Below are 17323 nucleotides of genomic sequence, written 5' to 3'. Positions count from 1 at the left end.
GCATTAAAGTGAAGAAGGCAGGCAGTGTCAGGCCCCCTCACAGACTCACTATGACTTAGGTCTTCTTGAGTCTCAAGTCAGAAGCAAAAAACACAGGGTTGAGCTGAGAATGACTATTGAAGCAATTCCACAAAAAGGCTTCCAACTTTTCCAGGAAATGATCTAAGGCAAATTATTATTTAACAACAGAACTACTGACCTAACGCAACGTTAGAATATAATGAATAATGCATTCAATTTGGTTTGGATTTATTAGAAAAGAGAGGCTGGCTAAACTCAAAGCAACCCTCTCGCCTCAAGAAAAAGAAAGGTACCTTTTGGGGTTTTTGGGTTTGTTTGTTTGTTTGTTTGTTTGTTGAGACAAAGGTTCACTCTTGTTGACCAGGCTGGTGGTGTGCAATGGCATGTTCTTGGCTCACTGCAACTTCCGCCTCTCCAGTTCAAGCGATTCTTCTGCCTCAGCCTCCTGAGTAACTGGGATTACAGGTGCCCGCCACCACGCCTGGGTGATTTTTTTGTATTTTTAGTAGAGATGGGGTTTCACCATGTTGGCCAGGCTGGTCTGGAACTCCTGACCTCAGGTGATCCACCCGCCTCAGCCTCCCAAAGTGCTGTGATTACAGGCGTGAGCCACCGTGCCTGGCCATGGGGACTTTTGTTTTATATGCACTACAATACCAGACTTCAGGTAGGTCCAAATTTGGGGTCAGGGGAAGAATTGTTGCAAATAATTATCAGCCCCAAAAGAAGCTACAGTTGGGGAACATAGTCCGATACATGTTAAAAGTTTCCACCACTGCTTACCATCCTTTGTGTTGGTCCGGAAATTGGAAACAAGGTTGGGCTTCAGTTTCCCTGAAGCAGAATTGTTTTTCTAATGTCCTGTATAAGCCTCGTGTCTCATCTCTGAGTTTTAGTGTTCATTGCCACACACTTCATCCATCTCTTTACTATTCCTGTCATCTTGAATCTGGAATTCACATCCTACCCTCATCCCCATTTTTGTCCATCAAAATGTTAACCATCCTTCAAAGTTAATCTCAAAAGCCACCTCTTCCAAGAAGCCTTTCTTTATTCTACTGTCCCTGATACCCCAAACAGGTGTCATCTCACCCTCCCCAGAATTCTCAAAGCACTTTTCTTATAGTAGTTGCCGTGCTGTGGTTATTTAAGTCTTTATATGTTGACTTTAGCTTACTAGAATATTATAAGTTCTTTGAAAGCAATGATTATTTTTCTTATGCCCTTCTGTATACTCAACAGAGCCTCAAGGAATCCCAGGCACATAGAAAGTGCTTAGTAAATATGAATGCTTTTAATTCAATCTAATAAAAAATGTATCGAACACCTACTAATGAACAGGCAGGCCCAAGTAACACTGTAGAGGCAGAAATCTAAGATATATATCTCCAAGGGAGCTTAACAGGCTAATCAGGGAAACAGGATATACGTTAATGAGTAATATTATATAAACCACGAAGATTACAAAAATTCAGAAGAGAAAATGATCTTCAGGAAGGTTTCACAGAGGACACGGATTTGAGCTAAGTCTGAAAACATGGGTAAGATTTAGCTGATCTAAGGTTAGAAGAGCAAGCATCTCAAGTCTTTGACAAAGACTTAAGAATAATAATGCACATGGCCCGTTCAGGGTAGCCACAATTTGGGCCAAAGCAGAAAGTTATTGAGAAGAGCAGTGGGAGGTAAAAGTTGTGATAGAGAAAGGCTGTGGGCTGGACTTGGTGGCTCACTTCTGTAATCCCAGCACTTTGGGAGGCCAAGACAGATGGATCCCTTGAACCCAACAGTTCGAGACCAACCTGGGCCAACATGTAGAAACTCCATCTCTATTTTTAAAATACAAAAAAATTAGCCAGGCATGGTGGCATGCACCTGTAGTCCCAGCCCCTCAGGAAGCTGAAGTGGGAGGATCACCTGAGCCCAGGAGAGACCTCAGTATACCACTCCACTCCAGCCAAGCTGAGAGAGTGAGACCCTGTCTCAAAAAAATAAAAAATAAAAAGAAGGCTGTGATCAAATTGTGGAGATCTAGCTAATTCATTCAGACTTTATTTTTCATATATGCTAAAAAGTAGGACACTGAAGGCTTTAGGGAAAACTTCCATGCACCAGAACCTGGGTTTAGTGGTATAAATGCATTGTGTCATTTAATAGTCATAATGTCTCTACTCTTTTTCTATTTCGCAGGTAAGAAAACTGAGGCTCAGTGAAGTTAAGCAACTTACTCAAGGTCAGGCAGTCATGAAGCTGGGATTCCGTCGTTCATCTATTAATTCAAAACACTTTTGCTGAGAACCTATGTATCGTGCCCTGTGTTAGATGTTGGGAAAACAGCAATTAAGACAGTGTCCTTGGCCTCATGAGCCTTACAATCTAGTGGGAGAAAGTAAACAAGTCATCAAACAAGATAATCACTAGCTATAATCACTACTGTTAAGTAAATAAAGGGTTATGTGAACAGGAGTAACTGGCATGGGATAGGGAGAACTTCTCTGAGGAGGTGGAGAAAGATTCACCTGAGGAGATGAGTCAAGGACGAGCTCTCTGATTCTAGAGTTCTTGACCACTATGTTATATTGGCCTATAAAAATGGTACCATCTCCAAAATCTGCCCTTAGGGGAGAATGGATTAGAGGGGGAAACCTGAGGCAGGGCATCAGAAAGACTGACTCTAGCAATGTGGTAATTCAGGAGCCAAAGATGGTGGCCAAAGGAAAGATGTGCCCACATCCCCCACTCCCCTGGAAGGCAAGTCCCAGCCATGGCAGAAGTGGATGGAGCAGGTAGGGTAGGGAAAGGAATTGAGAAGTAGTGGTGATTCCTGGGAGGTCTGGTGAATCTGACTTCTCTCCAGTACAAATGTGGAAAAAGTCAGAGCCTCTGGCCCTTGACTCCAGGGTCAAGAGCCCCATCTTCTGGCCTATTGTGCAAATTACAAAGGGAAGTAGGCCACAGAGGCAGCAGTTAAGGTTGCTGCTATCTGGGGCACTGCAGAAGACAGACTCTACCATCCCCATCCTTAAGGATGATTTGGTCTCTCCTTCCCAGAAAAAGCTGGTTCGCTTGGCTCTAGGCACGAGCCTCCTAACATCTACTGCTCCTTACCCTGGTTGGAAAAACTCAAATACATGGCTCTCAGCCTGGGCAGCAGACAAGTCCTAGTGGAGCTGGGGGTATTCAGCCAAGGACATCACCTCACACTGATTATTTTTCTAAAGAAATCAGAAAAAACAGCGTAACAGAATTCAGAGTTTCTTGAATCTTCAGTTAGCCCAGAAAGAGGCATAAAGTGGGCAAGAAAATGGAAAATACATGTGTAGAGGTAGGGACAACACATACACACACACACACACACACACACGCACATCATACCAATAGGGAGGCAGGGAGGTATGCTACATGGATGGCCTCGCTTCATCCTTGCAACAACTCTGAGGTAGGCACTATCATCCCATTGTATAGATTAGAAAACTGAGGCTTGGAAATGTAACTTCCCCAGGTCACACAGCCAGCACAGTTAATAGATGGAGACACTAGACTGAGCTCAGATGAAATGATTCCACAGTGCATGAGCTTCACCACCCTACTGTCTCCCATGGGGATGCCTGGAAATTTCATCCTTCTCTAACATTCATAGGCTCCACTCTCTCTTTGTGGCTTCCTGACGTGGCCATCCTTCCAGATTTTGTTTTAGACCCATCCTTTCTCTTCTATAATACCAGCGGTTCTTAAACTTTGCGGAAAGTGGTAGGTCTTGAACTCCCTGGAGACATTAGAAAATCTATGGATTATCTTTTTCAGATAAGTAAACAAAGCCCAAAATTTTGCATATAATTGTAAGGATATGTTCACAGACTTCTCAAGGAAGCATGAGGCACCTTACGTACATGATCCTTAAATATCCTGAAAGACACTGAGATTCTTCTATTCAGAGACAGTCACAAATATAAGAAATGCATAAAGTCTAAGAAAATGTTCTTAAATAATTGGCAACCAGTTTTTTCATCAAAAGCATCTTAACTCCTCCATCAGTTTACTATGTCTCTTGTTCTGTGTGAACTGTCCAAAGGGCCACGAGGGACGAGGTCTTAGGCTTTACTTGCCATTAAATAGCTCCCAGTTTCCAACTGCATCTTATACCTGATTTTATTTCTCCACTTCTTCTTACTTACACATCTAAACCCAAGATGTGGTTGGAGGAAAAGACGTTGGGATCTGAGGAAAGACTTAATTAGGACTTGTTCATGCTGTCGTCTGGGAGCATTTCCTGTGGAAGGGAGGGGTGAGGGGGGAGTGAGAGAGCTTCTTTGTCAAGCTGAAAAGGTTATGCAGGTGCATGATTTGCTTTCAGCCCTTGCCAAGTCACAGCATATTGAAAGAGACTACAGAATACAATTTTCATTGTTCACAGCATGCTGCCAGCCTGGAACACTACACATCCCAGGGAAGAGTCTGAGGTGCCACAAAAAGCTGTGAAAATCGCTCCCCACTATTCGTCATCATCAACATCATCCACAGAACTTCGTTACACCACACTCAGTTACCCTTTGCTCCAGACTGAGAGAGGCGCTGGGGCAGAATACAAGTGAAATGGCAAAACCTGACTTCTGCCTTCTTTGGTATCACTATTAAGATATTTGGACAGAGGCAGAGGTAGGGGAAGGGACCTCTAGAGGGAGCAGAACAAAACAGAAAAGCTGGCTGTAAAAAACTGTTGTCATCTGCAAGTCAAGAATAGGCGTTGGAGGAGAAAAGCTGTAGGACTTCCAGATCCAGATGGGAAGCCATTCAGAAATTTGAAAGCAGCAGGTGTTAACCAAGGAATACTTGCCAAGTCCTTGATACAAGAGCTGAACACATTCATAGTCAATACATTTATCTTATCCATGTCTAACCAAACCTAACCCTGCTTAGAAATCAGGTCTATTTAAAGTGATTTCATTCCACATCTTATCTATTTAGGGATAAGACCTCCTGAGCTTGTTATACTAAGTATTATACTAAGTAGAGAAGTTCTTATTTCACTTTTAGCCCATAGGCCTGGGATAGCTTTAAGGTGGCAGCAAATTCAATACCTGACATTTGTAATCACTACTATCTCATTTATCTTCAATGGATTGATAAATATACACAGAATATTTGAAGTCTAGGAAGTGGAAATGTAGCTAGGTATAGGGACTTGCCCAGGGCAGTCAATAGCAGAGCTGGGTCAAGAACTACTAACGCTTTCTACTTAATTGTATGGCTTCCTAAAAGTATTATTCCATTCAGCCATTTCCTGCATAAAATTGAACTGACTTCAATGAAACAGTGAAAACGTGAATCTTCTTTAGAACTGACATTAACCCCTCCCCCACAAGCAAAAGCCCAGGGTTTCTCCTCGTTACCCTTTCCCATAAGATGAGAGTTTTCACATAATTTCCACTTTGGAAAGCTTGTCAGTGACACCCATTCATTAGTTTACTGAAAAAACTCCCATGGAGTTCTGAAAATAACTATTACTGAAGCACATTGTCTGACATAGATATAAATTCAATCCAAGCTACTCTTACTTCCAGGGATACTTCCCTTGAGGCCGTTTATTTTGCAGTTTTTTGTGTATATATATATACAATTTTATATATATTTTATATATATTAAAAAGATACCCATTCAGACATTAGGACTGGAGCAAAAAGGAAGAGATAGAATGCGAATTTATTTCACTTATCTTTTTTCTATCTCTAACATTTTACCAAATTGAAAGGGCCAGCCGCCTCCTTAAAGAAGGCAGAGTTATTTAGTCCTTTCTGCAAACCAACAGAAAATATAAGAAAGAGTATTTGCTAGATTTACCAAAAAACAGAGCTGTGAGATGGTTAGCCAACAAATAGCAGAGGAAAAAATACAATGTTAAAACACATGTAAAGATAACCAGCTCTGTTTGGGGTAGGCAAAATGGACTAGAGCCATTATAATTAGACTATAACTTGTATATTGTTTGGGGTCTCTCCGGAACTTGTCCCTGCCCCCTAAGAATTCTTGGAAGAAACTTAAATGTCCTGTAGACCAGTTCCTACCCAATACAATTCCCCTCCACTCCATCCCAGAGAAGGAGCCATCTGATTTTCCCTGGATATCTCTAGTGACAGAGTACTCACCATTGAACGAGGCTGGCAGCACCACTCCAGGTTCAATCTGCCTCCTTGAAGCTTTCACTCTTCATTCCAAATGCTCTCCTCTGTAGCTCCAAAGGCAAAGTCTGCTCACTCTTCTACGTGACAGTCCTTCAAATTCTTGTAGACCATTATGATATCTTCCCTTGTTCTTATCTTCCTGAGACAGGGCTTGATCAGGATGGGATTACTGTCTCCAGCAAGCCACTTGCACCCCTATAATTCCAGACTGCCAGGAATCTGGAATTTAGCAACAGTTTAAAAAGACTTCCAGGGCCGGGCGCGGTGGCTCAAGCCTGTAATCCCAGCACTTTGGGAGGCCGAGATGGGTGGATCACGAGGTCAGGAGATCGACATCATCCAGGCTAACACGGTGAAACCCCGTGTCTACTAAAAAATACAAAAAAAAAAAAAAAAAAAAAAAACTAGCCGGGCGATGTGGCGGGCGCCTGTAGTCCCAGCTACTCCAGAGGCTGAGGCAGGAGAATGGCGTGGACCCGGGAGGCGGAGCTTGCAGTGAGCTGAGATCCGGCCACTGCACTCCAGCCTGGGCTACAGAGCGAGACTCCCTCTCAAAAAAAAAATAAAATAAAAATAAATAAAAAGACTTCCAGCCAGACACGGTGGCTCATGTCTGTAATCCCAGTACTTTGGGAGGCTGAGGCAGGCGGATCACCTGAGGTCACGAGTTAGAGACCAGCTTGGCCAACATGGCAAAATCCTGTTTCTACTAAAAATACAAAAATTAGGCGGTGGCTCACGCCTGTAATCCCAGCACTTGGGAGACCAAGATGGGCGGATCACGAGATCAGGAGTTTGAGACCAGCCTGGCCAACATAGTGAAATCCCACCTCTACTAAAAATACAAAAATTAGCCAGGCGTGGTGGCGCACACCTGTAGTCTCAGCCACTTGGGAGGCTGAGGCAGGAGAATCGCTTGAACCCAGGAGGTGGAGGCTGCATCGAGCCAAGATTGCCCCACTGCATACCAGCCTGGGTGACAGTGTGAGACTTCGTCTCAAAAAAATTAATTAAAAAAAACTACAAAAATTAGCTGGGCATGGTGGCACATGCCTGTAATCCCAGCTACTCGGGAGGCTGAGGCAGGAGAATCACTTGAGCCCAGGAGGCAGAGGTTGCAGTGTGAGCCAAGATCGTGCCATTGCACTCCAACCCGGGCAACAGAGCAAGACTCCATCTCTCTTTTTTTTTTGAGGCAGGGGGTCTCACTCTGTCACCCAAGCTGGTAAGATCTTGCCTCAAACTCCTGGGTGTAAGTGATCCTCCCACCTAGGCCTCCTGAGTAGCTGACATTACAGGCACACTCACGGCCAGCTAACTTTTGTATTTTTTTGTAGATAAAGGATTTCACCATGTTACCCAGGCTGCTTTTGAACTCCTGAGCTCGAGCAATCCACCCACCTTGGCCTCCCAATGTGCTGGGATTACAGGCATAAGCTACCACACCGGCCAAGAGACAATTCTTATTCTTAGGAGATGCATGCTGCCGTGTTAAGGTAGAGTATCATGATGTCTACAACTTACTTTTGAATGATACAGCAATACAGATATAGAAACAGATAGATATGCCTAGATAGCTATATAAGGAGAAACAAAGCAAATATGACAAAATGTTAACAATTGTGGAAGCTTTACAGATGTTCATTGTCCTTGTTTTGTTTTGAGACAGAGTCTCACTCTCTCGCTCAGGCTGGAGTGCAATGGCACTATTTTGGCTCACCACAAGCTCTGCCTCCTGGGTTCAAGTGATTCTCGTGCCTCAGGCTCCTAAGTAACTGAAATTACAGGCGTATGCCACCACACCCGTCTAATTTTTGTATTTTTAGTAAAGATGGGGTTTCACCTTGTTGACCAGGCTGGTCTCAAACTCCTGGCTTCAAGCAATCTGCCTGTCACATCCTCCCAAAGTGCTGGGATTACAGGCAAGAGCCACCACGCCCAGCCTACTGTCCTTGTGTTTTAGCGTCAATTTGTTTCAAAATTTTCACAATTAAAGGTTGGAAAATAAAGGGCCAGAAAAGGTGGGAGAGAATGAAAGTGAAACAGAGACATGTTCAAAAACACAAATTCTCAAAAAAAAAAAAAAAACCTCCATCAAACAGGCAAATTCCCCAGGCCGGTGGGTACTACTTAGGACAGCACTAGTCCTAAGCTGGCGAAATGCCGAAGGTACAGCTTATTCCCAGGATAAGAGTCATGGCTAAAACAAGGTAACCCAGAAAATTTGAAAGATAAAAGAATGAGCAAAGGTATACCAAGTAAATTTTTAAAAAGGAAGAGAGTAGAGCTCGTGCCCTTACCTTTTGGTAATATTGATTTCAAGGCAAAAATTATTAAATTAGACTAATATAGGCACTGTATATTTTTATACTTAATTTTATTTTAGATTTGGGGGTACAGTTGTATTTCTTATGCAGGTATATTGTGTAATGCTGGGGACTGGACTTCTAGTATGCCCATTACCCAACTGGTGAACACTGTACCTGATAGGTAAATTCTCAATGCTCGCCTCCCTTCTGCCCTCTCCCCTTTTGGAGTCCACAGTGTCTGTTATTTCCATATTTGTGTCCAAGATAGGCAATTTATAACAATAAAGGTTTACATTACAATGAAGATATAACACATATCTAAGTAAACGAATAACATAGCAACAAAGATATAAAACAAAGTTTACTGGACATACGAGGAAGAATCAACACACATTATACTGAGAAGAGCTTATTTTACCTCTGTCAGCCTGTGACAGAGCAAGACAAAAAATAAGTAAAGCTCACAATTGGAAAACCTAGAGGAAATGGATAAATTTCTGAACACCTACAACCTACCAAGATTGAACCAGGAAGACACAGAACACCTGAACACAGCAGTAACAAATACCAAGATTGAATCAGTAATAAAACATCTCCCAACAAGGAAAAGCCCAGAACTGGATGGCTTTCCCGCTGAATGCTATCAAACACTTAAGAAGAACTAACATCAGTTATTCTCAAACTATTCCAAAAAATTGAAGAGCAGGGAATTCTCTGTAACTCACTCTATGAGGCCAGCATTACTGTGATATCAAAATTAGGTTGGTGCAAAAGTAATTGTGGTTTTTGCCTGTTTTCTCCCCCACAATGGTAAAAACCACCATTACTTTTGCACCAACCTAATAGACAAGGATATAACAATAACAAAAAAGAAAACTACAGGCCAATATTTCTGATGAACATACGGACAAAAAACCCTCAACAAAATCAAACGAAGTCCAACAACTCATCAAAAAGATATTGCATCATGATCAAGTGGGATTTATCCCAGGGATGCAAGAATGGCTGAACATATGCAAATCAATATACATCACATTAACAGAATGAAGGACCAAAAACCATATGATTATTTCCATAGATGCTAAAATAGCATTTGGTAAAATCCAACCACCTTTCATGATAAAAGCTCTCAATGTATTAGGCATAAAAGGAACATACCTCCATACAATAAAGGCCCACATATAATAAATCCACAGCTAATATACTGAATGAGGAAAAGCTGAAAGCCTTTTCTCTAAGAACTAGAATAAGACAAGGATGTCCACTTTCACCACTCTTTTTTGAGATAGGCTCTCACTCTGTCACCCAGGTGAGAGTACAGTGGCGCAATCACAACTCATTGCAACCTCAACCTCCCAGACTCAAGTGATCTTCCCACCTCGTTTTATGATTTTTTGTAGAGATGAGATCTCACTATGTCGCCCAGGCTGGTCTCAAACTCCTGGGCTCAAGTGATCCTCCTGCCTAGCCTTCCCAAAATGCCAGGATTACATATGTAAGCCACATCCGGCCCACTCTTATTCAACATGATACTGTAAGTCCTATCCAGATCATCCAGGCAAGAAAAACAAATAAAAGACATTCAGATTGGCCAGGCGCGGTGGCTCACACCTGTAATGCCAGCACTTTGGGAGGCCGAGGCGGGCGGATCACGAGGTCAGGAGATCGAGATCATCCTGACTAACACAGTGAAACCCTGTCTCTACTAAAAATACAAAAAATTAGCCGGGCGTGGTGGCGGGCACCTGTAGTCCCAGCTACTCAGGAGACTGAGGCAGGAGAATGGCATGAACCCAGGAGGCGGAGCTTGCAGTGAGCTGAGATCGCGCCACTGCACTCCAGCCTGGGCGACAGAGAGAGACTCCGTCTCAAGAAAAAAAGGCATTCAGATTAAAGAGGATGTCAGACTTTCCCTCCTTGCAGATGACATGAACTTATAGCAGAAAAACCTAAGGACTCTACCAAAAAACTCTTAGAACTGACCAACAAAGTCAGTAAAATTGCAGTATACAAGGTAAACATATAAAAATCAACAGTTTTTCTATATGCCAATAATGAACTAGCTGAAAAATAAGCGAAGAAAGCAATCCCACTTACAATAGCTACAAAAAAAAAAAAAAAAAAAAGGACCCAGGAATAAATTTAACCAAGGAGGTAAGAGATCTCTGCAAGAAAACTACAAAACACTGATGAAAGAAATTGAAGAGGGCACAAACAAACAGAAAGACATCCCCTGCTCATGGATGGGGAGAATTAATATTGTTAAAATGACCATACTACCCAAAACAATCTACGGATTCAATGCAGTCCCTACAAAAATACCAAAGACATTCATCACAGAAATAGAAAAAAATCATCCTAAAATTTGTCTGGAACCAAAGAAGATCCCAAATAGCCAAAGCAATCCTGAGCAAAAAGAACAAAGTTGGAGGCATCACACTACGTGACTTCAAAATATACCACAGAGCTAGAATAAGCAAAACCAGCATGGTATTGGTATAAAAACAGACACACAGACCAACGAAACAGAATAGAGAACCCAGAAATAAATCCACATATTTGCAGCCAACTGATTGATTTTCAACAAAGGTATGAAGAACATGCACGAGGGAAAGGACACCCTCTTCAATAAATGATGCTGGGAAAACTGGCTATCCATATGCAGAGGAATGAAACCAGACCCTATCTTTTACCATATACAAAAATTAACTCAACATGAATTAAAGGCTTAAATGTAAGACCAGGAACTATAAATACTACTACTAGAAGAAAACATACAGGAAATGCTTTGGGATATGGATCTAGGCAAAGTATTTCATGGCTAAGACTTCAAAAGCATAGGCAACAAAAACAAAAATAGACAAATAGGACTACATTAAAGTAAAAAGCTCTTTCATGGCAAGGGAAACAATCAACAGAGTAAAGACACAACCTGTAGAAAGAGAGAAATTATTTGCAAACTATTCATTCAACAAAAAACGAATACCTAGAATATGTAAAGAACTCAACAGCAAGATATAAAACAATCCCATGAAAAAATGAACAAAGGATCTGAATAGATGTTTCTCAAAAGAAGACATACAAATGGTGAACAGGTATATGAAAACAATGCTCAGCATCACTAACTGTTAGGGAAATGCAAATAAAAACCACAATGACATATCATCTCACCCCAGCCAGGATGGCTATTAATAAAAAGACAGAAAAACACAAATGCTGGTGAGGATGCAGGGAAAAGGGAACTCTTATAAACTGATAGTAACAATGTGTATTAGTACAGACATTATGGAAAACAGTATGGAGATTTCTTAAAAAAACTAAAAATAGAACTATCATGTGATCCAGTAATCTGATCACTGGGTATTTATCCAAAGGAAAGGAAATGAGTATATCAAAGGGATACTTGCATCTCCATGCACTATTCACAATAGCCAAGATATGGAATCCGCCTAAGTGTCCATCAGTGGATGAATGAATAAGAAAAATGTGGTATTTACACACAATTGAATGCTATTAAGCATAAAAAAAGGATGAATTTCTATTGTTCGCAGCAACATGGATGAAACTGGATGTCATTATATTAAGTGAAATAAGCTAGGTACAGAAAGACGAATATCACATGTTCTCATATGAGAGCTTAAAAAAGTTCATCTTATAGAAATAGAGAGCAGTATGATAGTTACCAGAGGCTAGGATGAGCAGGGGCAGGTGGGAAGTGAACATAGGTTGGTTAATGGATAAAAGCCTACAGTTAGATAGAAGAAATAAGTTCTAGTGTCCAATAGCACAGTAGGGTGACTACAGTTAACAACAATTTATTGTATATTGCAAAATAGCTAGAAGAGAAGATTTGAAATATTCCCAAGACAAAGAAATAATAAATGTTCAAGGTAATGGATATCCTAAATACCCTGATTTGATCAATACGTGCTGTATGCATGTATCAAAATATCACATGTACCCCATAAATATATACAATTATTATGCATCAACTAAAACATTTTTAAAAATAAAGATGTACGTCCAAGTAACGTAATCATATGATCTAATTGATATATATTAAATTCTATATTTTGGAAACAAAGAATACATATTTTCAGTGATTCATGGAGTATTCATCAAAATTGATTATTAGGCCAAAAAACAAAGACCCTCAATAATTTCGATAGAGTGAAAGCCATCCTGTTGTCATGAGATAATAAAACTTGAAATCAGTAACAATTTTTTTTTTTTTTTGGGACAGGATCTCACCCTGTCACCCAGGCTGGAGTACAGTGGCACCATCACAGCTCACTGCAGCCTGGAAGTCCTGGGCTTAAGCAATCCTCCCACCTCAGCCTCCCGAGTAGCTGGGATCACAGGCACATGCCACTACGCCTGGCTAATTTTTGTATTTTTTGTAGAGAAGGGGTTTCAACCTCCTGGGCTCAAGCGATCCTCTGGCTTTGGCCTCCTAAAGCACCGAGATTACAGGAATGAGCCACCATGCCCAGACAACAATTTTTTAACTCTACTAATAGAACTTCTTAAATGCTTAAGCAGCTCTTTCAACTGAAACTGCAGAAGACTAGAACCAAACATATTTTATAGCTTTAAATAATTACATACATAAATATGAAAATGAAAATTAATGAATTAAGCATCCAACTCAAAAAGTTAGAAAAAGAACCACAAAATAACTTAAAAACGACTTTTTTTTTTTTTTTTTTTTTTTTTTTTTTTGTGGCAGTGTCTCACTCTCATCATCCGGGCTGGAGTACAATGGCATAACCACAGCTCACCATAGCCTCAACTTCCTGGGCTCAGATGATCCTCCTACCTCAGCCTCCTGAGTAGCTGGGACTACAGGTGCACACCACCACACCTAGCTAATTTTTTGTATTTTTAGTAGATACGGGGTTTTGCTATGTTGCCCAGGCTGGTCTTGAATTCCGGGGCTCAAATAATCCACCCACCTCAGCCTCCCAAAGTGCTGGGATTACAGATGTGAGCCACTGCACCCAGCCTAAAGAAAGACTTTTTAAAGATAAATGTAGAAATTACTAAATTAGAAAATTGAAAAGCAATAGAGCATCAGAAAAGGTTAAAGCATCAGCTAACCAAATCATTGCATAGGGGAGGAACAGGGAAGGAGAAAAAACGTAAATGCAAATAATAATAAATGAGAATAAATAATCTCCACTGATTAAAAAAAAAATGCTCAACTCTGTATAAGGAACTGAAATCTCAATTAAACAGGTAATTCTGTATTGAAAAAAAAATAGATTGTTGGGCCAGGAGCAGTGGCTCACACTTGTATTCCCAGCACTTTGGGAGGCTGAGATGGGATGATGGCTTGAGCCCAGGAGTTTGAGGTTACAGTGAGTTATGATCCTGCCACTGCATTCCAGCCTGGGCAACAAAGTGAGAGCCTATCTCAAAAAAAAAAAGAAAAGAAAACAGAAAAAAGAAAGATTGTTCAAAGAGATAGGAAATCCAAACCATGGAGTGTGGGAAGGGGGACAAGGAAGTTTTTAAGAAATCCCCTCTAACTAAAAAATGATTGGCCAGGCATGGTGACTCACACCTGTAATCCCAACAGTTTGGGAGGCTGAGGCAGGTGGATCACCTGAGGTCAGGCGTTTGAGACCAGCCTGGCCAACATGGTGAAACCCCTTCTCTACTAAAAATACAAAAAAATTAGCTGGGCCTGGTGGCGCATACCTGTAATCCTAGCTATTCGGGAGACTGAGACAGGAGAATTACTTGAACCTGGGAGGCAGAGATTGCAGTGAGTGGAGATTGCGCCACTGCACTCCAGCCTGGGCAACAAGAGTGAAAATTCTGTCTCAAAAAAAAAAAAGGATTAATTTCAAGACCAGATGCATTCAGGATGACTCTAACCAGAAGAATCAAAGCCAGCGTCATACTTAATGGGAAAATAGAGATATATTTCCGGTAAAGTAAAACACTAGCTAAAGATGATGAAGAATGCTACTGTTACCTGGTGGGTGGGGAAGGATTGAATAGGTCAATGTGTAACCGAGTATCTCAGCTTCAAGATGCGTTTTAAAACTTTTTTTCCTCTAAACTCAAAATATAGCCTTGAAATGTGCCTTAAAACTCTGTTTTCCTCCCTTTCCCGCCAGGCACTCCCATGCATTGTGCTTACTTATCTAATTATGTGCTTGCTTAGAAATTCCACGGACCAATTCTGAAATAAACCAGGCATAGAGACCCAGCTGCAGAATCCTCCTGCAGGAAAGTTACAAATGATGACGCCATCACCATCAGGCCAAAGTCAAACTGATGCCAACCAGGCCTCGGGAAGGGCGATTATCAAGATAGCCATGGAACGAGACACACAGAACCTGCACCCAACATTTCCACATGTTTCCCATACCACATTTTCCTTCTTAAATCCCCTTACTCAGCCCAAAAAGTTGAAATGGTTTTTTGGAAGCATGAGCCTAGCCATTTCCTCAACTGCTGGTACTTCACCACACCTCACCTCTTGAGTATTTGGCTTCTCAGGCAGCGACCAACCAGACTTACATTTGGTTACAAATGGAACTTGACAACAGAAAAAAATAAAATGTATAAAAATCAGAGGTGTAGTGGTGCACACCTATAGTCCCAGCTACTAGGGAGGCTGAGACAGGAGGATCCCTTGAGTCCAGGAGTTCAAGGCTACAGTGTAGTATGATTGCACCTATGAAGAGCCACTGTGCTCCTCCTGCCTGGGAAACACAGCAAGACCCCATCTCTTTAAAAATATCAAAAAGAAATAGATTAAATTATATTATTGTAAACCTAAGAGAATCAACTGAAAATGATTTCAAATAGTAAGAAAATTCAGAGAAGAGAGTGACTAGGCAAAAGAATATTATGCAAAAATCAATAGCTTTCCTATAATACAAAACACAACTGATTAGATAACAAGATGAGAGAAAAGATTCCTGTTATATTAGCAAGCAAAGAGAGAAAAGATCTAGCAAACAGTAAATAGTGTGCAAGAACTATAAGAAAAAAATCATTAAAATACTACTGAGTGGCACAAAAGAGTCTTGAGTAGATTGAGTAACTGTATATCTGATAGGAAAAACTCAATTTTATTAAAGATGTTAGCCAGGTGTAGTGGTGTGCACCTGTAGTCCCAACTACTCGGTAGGCTGAGATGGGAGGATTGCTTGAGCCTGGGAGGGCAAAGCTGCAGTCAGTCATGATTGTGCCACTGCACTCAGCCTGGGCAACAGAGTGAGATCCTGTCTCAAAAAAAAAAAAAGTATACATGTATGTTACTTCTCCTTTCACTCATCTATAAATTTCAGGGCATCACAATAAAATTATGAACAGGGTTTTTTTAAATTAATGGGCAAGCAAAAATATCCAGAATAACTCTGACAAACAAAAACAATACTGGGTAGCTAGTCAGATGCGTTTCTCACTCCTCTGTTCTAAAAGGAAAATGTTCTGGAGTGAGCATCACACTGGCAGTTTCCTTTTCTTGAGGAACAGGTGGGAAGGGGCCCAGCAACAGCTCCCTAGACAGGCACTCCATTCCACCCTTCCCTCCAGATGCAACATCACTGCTGTGTGGCTCCAGCAGAGCCCCAGCTCCCTTCAGCCATACTCCTGGGCAGCCTCGGGCCGTCAAGCAGAGAGAGGCAAACACCATGCTCCTGCGCCATCGCCCCTGAGCAGCACCTCCAAATACTGGGAGCACTGGTCTTTGCCATCTCAAAGCTCCACCACCACATCTCTCAGAAAACCCGTTATAGGCCGGGCGCAGGGGCTCACGCCTATAATCCCAGCAGTTTGGGAAACGGAGGTGGGCAGATCACCTAAGGTCTGGAGTTCGAGACCAGCCTGGCCAACATGACAAAACCTCATGTCTACTAAAGAAAAATACAAAAACTTAGCTGGGTGTGGTGGCACGCGCCTGTAATCCTAGCTACTCAGGAGGCTGAGACGTAAGAGTCGCTTGAACCCAGGGGACGGAGGTTGCAGCGAGCCAAGATCGTGCCACTGCACTCTAGCCTGGATGACAGAGTGAGACTCTGCCTCAGAAACAAACAAAAACCCATTATAGGTTGAATTGTGTCCCCCAGAAAAAGATATGGTGAAGTCCTAACCCCAGCTCCCAATACCTGAGAATGTAACGTTATTTGGAAATAAGGTCCTTGCAGGTGTAATCAGTTAAGATGAGGTCATACTGGAGTAGGGTGGGCTCCTAATCCAATACGACTGGTGTCCTTATAAGAAACCAGACATGTGAAGACACAGTGTGACAGGGAAAACACCATATGAGGCTGGAGAATTGGAGTGCTACCTGCACAGGCCAAGGAACACAAAAAATTGCCAGCCAGCCACCAGGCGCTAGGGAGAGCGAAGGGTTACCACACAGACTTCAGAGGGAGCATGGCCTTGCAGATTTCTTCAGCACTATGAGACAGTAAACATGTTTGGAGCCACCCAGTTTGTGGTACTTTGTTATAGCAGCCCTAGGGAACGAATACAGATGCCTATGGTCAGAATCTGTGTGCCTCCCACACCAGGGCAGGCAGCTGAGCACCCAGTGGAAGTGGCTTGGTGGAAAAAACAAGAGTTTATGCAGGCAATTTAGAGCAATTCAGTTAGGGGCATACTTCCTGGAGAGCAAGGAGCCTATGCTTTAGAGACACACCCCACTATGGTTTGAATGTGTCTCTCCAAAATTATATTGAAATCTATGTTGAAGCCGGGCATGGTGGCTCACACCTCTGATTCCAGCTCTTTGGGAGGCCAAGGTGGGCAGATCACTTGAGCTGCGGAGTTTCAGACCAGCCTTGGCAACAT

This window comes from Chlorocebus sabaeus, chromosome 11 (genome assembly GCF_047675955.1).
Source record: "Chlorocebus sabaeus isolate Y175 chromosome 11, mChlSab1.0.hap1, whole genome shotgun sequence".
NCBI lineage: Eukaryota > Metazoa > Chordata > Mammalia > Primates > Cercopithecidae > Chlorocebus > Chlorocebus sabaeus.
This window is presented reverse-complemented; position numbering follows the sequence as displayed.